The 11143-nt window shown below is 40.7% G+C and overlaps 1 non-coding gene across 1 annotated transcript; it reads right to left on the bottom strand.

The window, feature by feature from the left end:
* Positions 1-9308: 9308 nt before the first annotated feature.
* LOC141625955 (small nucleolar RNA R71) lies at positions 9309-9415 on the bottom strand. The gene has a single exon (XR_012535694.1). It is a non-coding gene; the product is annotated as a small nucleolar RNA R71 (small nucleolar RNA).
* Between the last annotated feature and the right edge of the window lie 1728 nt (positions 9416-11143).

Raw genomic sequence — 11143 nt, 5'->3', positions numbered from 1 at the left:
ATCGAGCCAGAGGTGACTCGATCGAGGACAGCTGCTCGATCGAGTCAGTGGTGACTCGATCGAGGAACCTTTTTCACAGACGGTTTCTTCTCTTCTTTCACTTCTAGTCTTCATACTTTCTCGTTTCCCGTGCCATGCTTCGTGTATTCTACTGTGCCGTCTCCGCCATGCTAATCTTAGCTTGATCATACTCATATTGAGTCATTTCTGCAACAAAACACAAAATAGCGGCAGTATCGACAATTCATTGAAATAAAGCATATAAATGATATAATAGGCACGAAACGGATTGTAAAATGGTATAAAGGGAGCTATAAAAGTATATATGAAAGTGGTACATCAAACTCCCCCAAACCAAACCTTTGCTTGTCCTCAAGCAAAGCAATCAGACCAAACAAAGAACAGCAAACATATGGTGAATGAATAACTCAGAGCAAATGTCTAGGCACATACAAGTCTCAGCTGTCCATATGTATAACAAAGTAATGACCAAAGTTGTGCTAATAAAACAAATTCAAAAGCACGGGTAATAGACTAACGCAGCTCTTACTCAAGATGTGACATGATACCGAGACTCAGCCAAATACTTTTCAACCTTGCAAGACAATTCTGTTGGATTCTCACGGTTTCACTCATGCACTCATAATGGGTGAGATATATGTAAGATAGAAAGAAATAAGACTCTCACTCAACTTATGAGATATGCATGCAATCTAATATGATAAGAGATTCTCCAACTAATACGCATTCACGAAACAGACCAAGTACATGTATCAAGGACAGAAAGGTGGTAAAGTGGCATGGGTATAGAAGTGGCTTGTGCAAAAAGCACGTATGGGTAATGTGAGGCTCAGACGGTAGTCGCAGCGCTAGACCAATAGCCAAATCTAATAAGTAATAAAACAATCATCCAACTGGAGATATAATCTCAACTTTGACAACATATGAGAGAAATGAAGAAGCTCTCCAAATGTGCATTAGACTCCAGTAATTACCACACACGACCTCCTAACATAACTCAATGAAGCAAACATTATTCTTTTTTTTTTCTTTTCCTTTCTTTTCTTTCTTTTTTTTTTCTTTTCTGAATTCTTTTTTTTCGAAGCTTTTTTTTCTCTTTTTTTTTTCTTTTTTTTTTCTTTTTTTTTTCTTTTCTTTTGCTTCATAATACTTCTCTTTTTTCAACATAAGAGGTCACACAATTGTTACAAAAAGATAGCTACTACCCACATGACAATAAAAGTCCCAACCCAACCAAAGTAGCTATAACAATAAGGCTCAAACAATTGCGACTGTCCCGAAAAAGGTAGGCAAATTCTAGGATGTAGCTAAGAAATAGGATATAAAATGGCTACACGGTTCAAACGGGCTAACAAAACTGGGTAATGTAAGGCTTATTTGAACAAAAAGAACCGCCTATCCTCATGTACTTAATCAAATGAATGCGCAAAAGCTAAGAAACTAATGTCACACTTATGCAGTTTGATATTACATATACCACAAGGAGACCACACTCATCAGCCTAAATAATAATGAGACCGGTTTATTAATGTTCCCGGCCTAGGAAGCTCTAAAGACCTCAGAAATTTAAGTGGTTTACCAACAAAATAAAGTCAAGTCTACTCGGCATAAGGCATATTGTGACGGTCAAGACTTGAGTAAAGAGCTTTGTTCATCATAGCTAACAGGTCAAAACAATGAACATGGACAACTAAATGAGACTCAAATGCAAAGACAAAGCAAGTTATCATCATTGCTATACAATTCACCAAGACTCGACTCAAAAATAACTAAAAATAAGTAAAAACATGTTTTTGGATTTTATAATTTTTCAATTTTTTCAATTTTTTTTTATTTTATTTCGCACACAATAATAAATAAAAGCACACAACAGAAATAAACACACTCCCCCAAACCTAAATGTCACAGTGTCCTCATTGTGACGCCTATAGCATAGCAGTCACACAGAAATCCAGCAACCTATGGGACACAACTAACAAAGGGAAGAGGGTAAAAAGGAAATGCAATAAAAACAAAACAAGAAAGATAATACCAGCTGTAGTGCAGAAGCCTCCCCCAAACCAGCTGGAAAGAGGGGGATGTAGTAACCAGCTGTCACTAATGGGCGTCATCAGTATCATCAAAACCATCAATCTCGGCATAAAGGGACATCAACTCAGGATCAGGAACGACACTGCGGCCACGACCACGGATGGCTCTCCTAGTACGGCCTCTACCACGACTGCCTCCTGGAGCAACAACAGCGGAAGTAGAAGCACTAAACTGACCAAACAGTCCTCTCTGGGAGCAAGGAAAACCGGCGTCCTCCGCAAAAACAGAAGTAGGCTGAGAGGGGCGGACTAGAGTGTAAAAGGGACGGCCCAAGGCACCGTAGGCAGTACTAAACTGCCCGAACTCTGTAGGGGTTACTCCATATAGATGAAACACACGGCTGTCATCACCCGGGGTGGTGTAATATGTAGGTGTCACACCCCGATACTGGCTCCCTGAAGCAAGAGACATGGCCTCCATCTGCTCCCACATCCTCCTCTCTGTCAAAGCAGTGTTGATGCCCGTATGCATCCTCACCTCTCGCTCTATAACTGGATCAAAATGGCAACCTGAAGCATAGCCCGAAGTAGGATAGGCTGAAGGAGGTGGAGGAGGAGCAGGCTGGAAAGAGCCTAGCAGATGGGTAGTGGGTGGACGACGTCGCCGGCTCCCGCCGGTGGTGGTAGTAGTACTAGACCCAGGAAAATTGACCAGAAGGTCCTCAGGAATCAGATAAGTAACCGGTGGGGGTCGCTCCACAGCCGTACTCTCCTCGAGGAGGTCGACAGCAGGTAAACGGGCGCAAAGTAGAAGCATGTAAGACTCGCCCCAGACCCTCCAGTAATGGTCCTTCCCATTCTTGATGTCAAGATAAGAAATGTCATAACGAAGGTGGTCATCATCAACAAGTGGCTCATAGTCAGCCATGGGCTCATATGGGTCATCACCCTCAAAATCACAAACAGCCCTAGCAATCTTGGTGACAAGAGCACCACAGTCAAGGTTCCCATACCTCCCAATCATCCGGTCAAAAGCCATACACACAAGAGCAGGGGGAGAGAACTGGAATGTCTCCTCCCTATAAGGATTCAAGTAACTAGCAAGGATTAGGACTTCAATAGTGGAGGTCTTGCTCTTGTCGGTCCGGCCATACAACAAATAGCTCAAATACCTCAAAAACATACGAAGACAAACGTGTTGGACGTCCAACAAAGCCATAGCATTGACGTCGGCATCCGCATAACCGGTAAATAATGGAAAATAACGAACATCGGACAGCCCACCAACACCATACAAGTCTCCGCGCATGCTTATCTATTCCCGGATTTCGAGATGAGGACGGTCAAAGGTTAAGGACCGTTCAACATTAAGCAAACGAAATTTGATAAGATGATCACTAGGAAAGTAAGTAAATGAGCTCAGAAATTCGAGAGTTAAAGCAGGGTAAGATAACTCGTGGAGCATGAAAAGACCCTGTAACCCTATCTCATTAAACATGCCATACATAATGCCATCGATCTTCAATGTGCGCAAAATTTTCCTATCAACACATCGAGTGGCACTCATAGACTTAGTTAACAGATACTCAAACCTGTCCTTTTGTGCTTTGTCACGGAATTCGATGAATGGGTAATCGTCCAAAGGAGACAAATCATCCTCCGAAGACACAACCTCTTCGGGAATCACCTCGGGTTGTTGAACCGGGGCTCTCCTTTCCCTAACCCTCTTATTTCCTTGCCTAGAAGTCGACATTATCTACATAAAAGCAAGTAGACAATTAAACTTCAACCTTAGCATAAAAACAGTCCCGTTTTTGGCATAAAGGGGTCTCAAAAATCAAGTTTTAAGACTCAAAATCATAATTAAATCATCCAAAAACTTAGGGGAACATGAGTATGTATCAAATATGGAAGATTCCACGCAATAGAATACAATTCTAACCAATTTAATGCATAATTTCTACCCGGATTTTGAAGAACCCTAATTCCCAAATTAGCAAATTAGGCATGAATTTCAACAATTAAGGGGCTAGAAACCAAGGAAATAGCAATTGTATACTAGCAATGGAAGATTTAATACAATAAACTCAAGTAATAAGCAAGAAATTTCAGAATTTTGCGAGACAAAAATAGACAAATTCGTGACTTACCTGAGCAATAAGAGTAAGGAATCGCGAAAATAAGCACAAGAAAGCGATGTAAACGAGTAATAAGCAATTAAACACAAGTAGGAAGTGAGATTTGATGATGAATGATGATAAATATAGAGAGAAAGAGTGATAAAGGAAGAAGAATGCAGGAATGTTGCACGAAAAGAAGAAGAGAATTGAAAGAAATTGGAGTAATTAGAGCATAAAACCGGGTAAAGAAAAACGCGGAACCCGGTCTGTTTTGGATCCTCGATCGAGTCGCAGCTGGCTCGATCGAGGAACCAAATTCCTGACTACCCAACTTTCGTTTTAAACTTTTTTAATTTCTTTACTGGTTCCTCGATCGAGTCGCAGCTGACTCGATCGAGCTGATAGGTTCCTCGATCGAGTCGCATCTGGCTCGATCGAGGAAGTAGGCTGTGGCTTCTTCTTTCATCATTTGTTACTCATAGCTTCAAATCCCGTCAAAATTCATGCAAAAGATACTTGAAAGCACATCAAGCACCCTCTCCTCACCTCTCAAAGTTCAAGGAAACATAAAAACAAAGACAAAACTTGAATTTAAAATCCTAATTACAAACTAATAATTTACAAAATCCGAGCTGCCTCTCGGTAGCGCTGGTTTTTGCGGTCCCGCACGACCGTAATTATTCATCAGCAAGAAGAATCAATGGGAAAGAGTTCAAGAGCCTCTATTACTCCCACAAAAGCACCTTTATAGTATGTTTTCAAGCGTTGCCCATTCACTTTGAAGGTTTTTCCTGTGTCAGAATGCAGTGTAACTGACCCAAATTTGTTCACATCAGTAACAGTGAACGGTCCAGACCATCTACTCTTCAATTTACCTGGAAACAAGCGCAAATGAGAGTTAAATAAGAGAACTTTCTCACCAACATGAAATTCTCTTTGCAAGATATGCTTGTCATGCCACTTCTTCGTTCGCTCCTTGTATACTTGAGCACTATCATAGGCATGCAGTCGAAATTCATCTAGCTCATTCAACTGCATCAGTCGTTTCTCACCCGCCAGTGAGGGATCCATATTCAGCTCTTTTATGGCCCACATAGCCTTGTACTCAAGCTCCACAGGTAAATGACAGGACTTGCCATAGACAAGACGGTAAGGTGAGGTTCCAATCGGCGTTTTGAAAGCAGTACGGTAAGCCCACAAAGTATCATCGAGCTTCCGACTCCAATCCTTTCTGTTCTTGTTTACTACCTTTTACAAGATCTGTTTCAGCTCTCTGTTGGAAATCTCTACTTGTCCACTGGTTTGAGGATGATAAGCCAATCCTCTTCGGTGTGTAACGCCATATTTCTTCAAGAGAGAATTAAGATGACACTAATTGAAATGCTTGCCTCCATCACTGATCACTGCGCGAGGCACTCCAAACCGTGGAAAGATAGTCTTCTGAAAAAGCTTAACAACAGATTTAGCATCAAAAGTGGGGGTGGCAATTGCCTCCACCCATTTAGAAACATAATCTACAGCCACTAAAATGTATTGGTTCCCAAAAGATGTAGGGAACGGCCCTTGGTAATCAATGCCCCAAACATAAAAAATCTCCACTTCGGAGATCCCAGTTTTAGGCATCTCATGCCTTTGAGAGATATTGCAAGTTCTTTGACAAGCATCACAAGAATGGACAAAATTAGTAGCATCCTTAAGGATAGTAGGCCAATAAAAACCCGATTGCATTACCTTAGCAAATGTCCGAGAAGGACCATGATGACCACCATATGAAGAAGAGTGACAATGAGAAAGGATGACACGTACCTCACCCTCTGGGATACATCGTCTGTATATACCATCGGCACACTCTCGGAACAGATAAGGATCGTCCCAGAAGTACCTCTTCACATCATGCATAAATCTCTTCTTCTGCTGATAAGATAAGTCAAGAGGAAGTGTATCTCCTACCAAATAATTGGCATAATCTGCAAACCATGGGGTATTTGCAGCTACAGCTAGAAGATGGTCGTCTGGAAAAGAATCATCGATGGGCAAAATCTCTCTTCCGGAGAATCTCAATCTGGATAAATGATCTACAACAACATTTTCAGCACCAGACTTATCACGGATTTCTAAATCAAATTCTTGTAATAATAAAATCCATCTAATAAGTCTAGGTTTAGCCTCTTGTTTGGTTAAAAGATACTTTAAAGCTGCATGGTCAGTGTGAACAATAACTTTAGAACCAACAAGATAAGCTCTAAATTTGTCTAAAGATTAGACAACTGTAAGAAGCTCCTTCTCTGTAGTGGCATAGTTGATTTGTGCATCGTCGAGAGTCTTGCTTGCATAGTAAATGGCATGTAACACCTTGTCCTTTCGCTGCCCCAAAACAGCTCCAACTGCATAGTCACTGGCATCGCACATAATCTCAAAAGGAAGGCTCCAATCTGGAGATCGGATAATAGGAGCTGAGATAAGTGCTTGTTTGATCCTGTCAAAGGCTTGAATACACTTGTCAGTAAACACAAAAGGAGCATCTTTATGAAGAAGCTGAGTTAGAGGTTGAGCAATTTTAGAAAAATCCTTAATAAAGCGGCGATAGAACCCTGCATGACCAAGAAAACTACGCACACTTTTAACATTAACCGGGTACGGGAGTTGCTCAATTACCTCAACCTTAGCTCTATGATGTGACCATAATTGGCGCATATTTAGCCCCCGAATTACCATTGTTTCTATGCTTTTTAGTGCCTATTTGGGTCATTTCTTATCTTTAGTTCTTTGTTTTGCATATTCTTTGAGATTTTGATCCCTTGGTAGGAAAGGAGTAAGAATCTTGCATTTTCATGGCAAAACAAGGCTAAATTGATCATATTCAATGACCAAGCATCAAGGAGAGACAAGACTAGAAGGCCTTTGTACATAGCATAGTAGAAGAGCATTGTTGAGAAAAGGATCCTTGAGTCCCCAAGGAAATCCCCAAGGAATTCATGAAGAAAAGGGAAGAAAAGAAGAAGGAAAGTTCTTTGAACTACAATCCGAACGGATTGTAGAGAATCCGTCCGTCCTCGCCCGTCCGAGCGTCCTCACCAGAATCCGCTCGGATTCCCCATGCCCCAGTCCCGAGCGTCTTGTTCCTTGATCCGCTCGGATCGTCCATCCCAGATCCGGCCGTCCCGACTCCCGGCCGCACGGATCACAAAGACAAAGACAGTTTCGCTCTTCAAGCTACGAAATGGAGAAGCCCTTCTCTCGGATAATCCCGGAGGCTCCTTGCTCAACTTAAAAAGTGTAATTACTAGTTTAGCCCTTAGTTAACCCTAATGCATCCTCCCTAATTTTCACTATAAATACCCCATTAGTCTAATTAGAGGAGCATGTTCTTCTTATCAATAATTAGTGTAGTTAATATCAATCAAATCTCTCTTCAATATTGTAATCAAATATTAATCAAGTTTTAATCCAAGTTTTAGTTCTTTAATCTCTCTCTTGTTCTTACTTTATTTTGGGTAATTGAAGATTATTTGGGTTATTATTGGGAGATTGACAACCTCTCAATCTAGGATTCAAGTACTTCTATTATTCTTGCTTTATTATTGGAATCATTAGTAGGTATAATCTCTTAATCCCTTTTTAATTATTGCTAATTACTTTCATTTATTCATCATGTTTCATTATGTTAGTATGATTGACAACCTTTCTAGCATGATCAATATGATAATGAGTGAGTAGTCTCTTAGCTAGGGTTTAATGGGTGATTAGGGGAAACCAACATGGGGAATGATTCATGCTTAAATTAATATGCTTTCATATCTTATTTGCTTGCTTGTTTTGATCTTAATACATGCACATGTTATATTTGATGAAATGCTAAGCCTATGAATCCTTGCATTTACTATCATCTTCTATCCTTTCAACTTGACTTGTAAGACATAACCCAACTCGAGTCTTGTTAGACCATGCATGTGTTAAGTAGGGAAGATTAAGTCGACTTGTAGGTGTTGTACAATCCAAGAGATTCGGCTCCGGGACCCAAACTTTCCTAGGATTGTAAGATATAACCCAACTCAATCCATCACAACAATAATTGCTTGCTTATAATTTGAGAACATGTTTGTATGATCATATCCCATGATTCCCCTATGAACCCATGACACCCTAGTGCTTTTAATCAATTGTTTACACCCTTATTTCATTTACCTTGTTAGTTTATTTTTATTGCTATTTTAGTTTAGTAACCTTCTACATCAACCCAATTTGTGACACCCCTAGACACCACTAGTTACAATAGAATCTTCATTTCAATACCCGTCCCTTGGGATCCGACCTTTACTTGCCTCTTTACTAATTGTAGAGTTGTTTGTGAAGTATAAATTGTGTTTTGTATCGACCATTGACCAACGACCACATATGCTTAATTGTGAACACCAAATGGCTCCGATCAAAAATGGCGCCGTTCTTGGGGACGGTGTTTAATTGATTTAAGATTTCTTTTATTGTTTTTAGTTGTGTCTTTTTCACCTTGGGAAGTAAAACTCCTCAAGGTTTGTTCTAATTGTTTTTGAGTTGTTTGATATTTTGCATGTCTAGAAGGTTACAAAGAGATTTGTTACCTTTTGACCGTGAAATCGAAAGAACCTTGACGAATAATAGGAGACTTGTTAGGAGGAATTTGGGAGGTGTTGGTGAAGTTGTTCAACCCACTAGTGAGTTTGTCAATCCTTTCGCAATAGAAGGAGAAGAAAACCCATTAAATAATACCACACAAAATCCACCTACAATGCCTAAATTCTCGTCACACTCTATACCCACCGAGGAGGATTTACCAAATGGTACTCCTACCCCACAACATCTTACCGGAAACTTTATTGCCAAGTCCGCCTTCATTCAACTAGTTGAGAGGAGCCAATTCTGGGGAATGCCTAGTGAGGACCCTCATTCTCATATGGAAACATTTTGTGATTATTGTGAAGCTATCTCTCAAACGGGCGTGACTCAAGACCAAATAAGATGGGTCTTATTTCCTTTTTCGTTAATCGGCACCGCAAAGCAATGGTTGAAGGGCCTTGATAAGGCCACCCTTGGAATAGATTCTTGGAAGAAGCTAGCTCCAGCTTTCTACCAAAAATTCTACCCACCGGAAAAGACCAATATGCTAAGAGCTCAAATTACGGGTTTTAAGCAAAGGGATGAAGAATCTTTGTATGAAGCTTGGGAGCGGTTCAAAGGTATTTGTCGCTCATGTCCTCACCATGGACTTAGCGAATGGTTTTTAGTGCAACAATTTTGGAATGGTTTATATGAAGATTCAAGGAACATTCTCAATATGGGATCAAATGGAATGTTCACCGAAGTTGATGACAATCAAACATGGAACAAGATTGAGGAAATGGCGGTCCATAATTCGCAATATAGTAGGCCTCGCAAGGCTACTAGAGGAGGAAAGTATGAAGTGGACACCGTTACTCAATTGGGTGCTCAACTTAGTGCTCACATTGACACAATCAACTTGAAGTTTGAACAAGCTATGGCTAGACTTGAGGAAAGCTCAAAATCAACAAAGCATCATGTCAATGCCATGACGGCATCCTCATCAATCCCAAGCGGGATATGTGAGAATTGTGGAACCTTGGGTCATGACTCAAGCGAATGTAGGGGAACAACCGAGCAAGTCAATGCTTTCCAAGCTTACAAAAGTGGTACCCCTTATTCAAATTTTTACAATGAAAACACCAAGTTCCATCCAAATCTCTCATACAAAAGCCAAAATGTCCAAAACCCTCAAACAACATACACTCCACCACCCATGAGAAATCAAAATCAAAGACCCTTTTTCAATCAAAACCAAGGTTACCAAAATCAAAACCCATACAATCACCACAATGACCAAAGTTTTGATGTCCAAAAAGCGGTCCTCCAAATGCAAAAGAATCAACAAGAATTTTTCACCCAAATGCAAAAAGATAGCCAAGCAAAAGACACCACCATCAACAACATTCTAGCTCACACCAAGATGTTGGAAACACAATTGACCCAACTAGCATCTTCAAACTCACAAAGACAAAAGGGGCAATTACCACCTCAAGGTAATCCCCCTAGACATGAAACGGTTAGTGCCATTCACTTGAGAAGTGGTACAAGGTATGAAGCACCGAAGGAGCAAGTTGAGGATGAAGTTGTGAGAGCTAGTGAGAATGAAGTTGTGGTGCAAGGTCCCAAGGAAGGGGAATCATCAAAAGAAGAAAGCTCAAAGAAAAATGAAGACAAAGCCAAAGAAAAGGAACCCATTGTGATTAGACTTCCTTTTCCAAGTCGTCAAGCCAAGCCTAAATTTGATGATCAACTTGGAAAGTTCATGGAAATTGTGAAGAACTTAGAAGTCTCAATTCCTTTCACGGAATTAATCAATCACGTTCCGGCCTATGCAAAGTACATGAAAGATATCCTCACAAAGAAGAAGTCAATCCGGAAACTTGAGACTATCGCCTTCACTAAGGTGAGTAGTGCAATACTTCAAGGGAGTTCACCTCCAAAGTTAAAGGATCCGGGAAGCTTCTCAATACCGTGTACCATTGGCGACACAACGATCAACAAAGCCTTGTGTGATCTAGGGGCTAGTGTGAGTGTCATGCCGTACTCGGTAAGTAAAAGGTTGGGAATGGGAGAGCTTAAATGTACCAATATCACTCTTCAAATGGCCGATAGATCGACGAAGACACCGCTAGGGATATGGGAAGATGTCCCCGTGCGAATTGGGAAGTTTTTCATCCCGGTGGACTTTGTCATAGTTGATATGGAGGAAGATTCCAACATTCCAATCATCTTAGGAAGACCTTTCCTACACACCGCGGGTGCGGTGATTGATGTGAAACATGGAGAGCTCACTCTAGAAGTGGGAGATGAAAGCATAACTTTTAATCTTGACAAGACCATGAGAGCTCCTCGTTTGCATGAGCCATGTTTCATGATTGATCATTATAGCCGAAA

Source organism: Silene latifolia, chromosome X (genome assembly GCF_048544455.1).
Source record: "Silene latifolia isolate original U9 population chromosome X, ASM4854445v1, whole genome shotgun sequence".
Taxonomy (NCBI): domain Eukaryota; kingdom Viridiplantae; phylum Streptophyta; class Magnoliopsida; order Caryophyllales; family Caryophyllaceae; genus Silene; species Silene latifolia.
The sequence above is the reverse complement of the archived record's forward strand: the minus strand, read 5'-3'. Positions and strand labels throughout refer to the sequence as shown.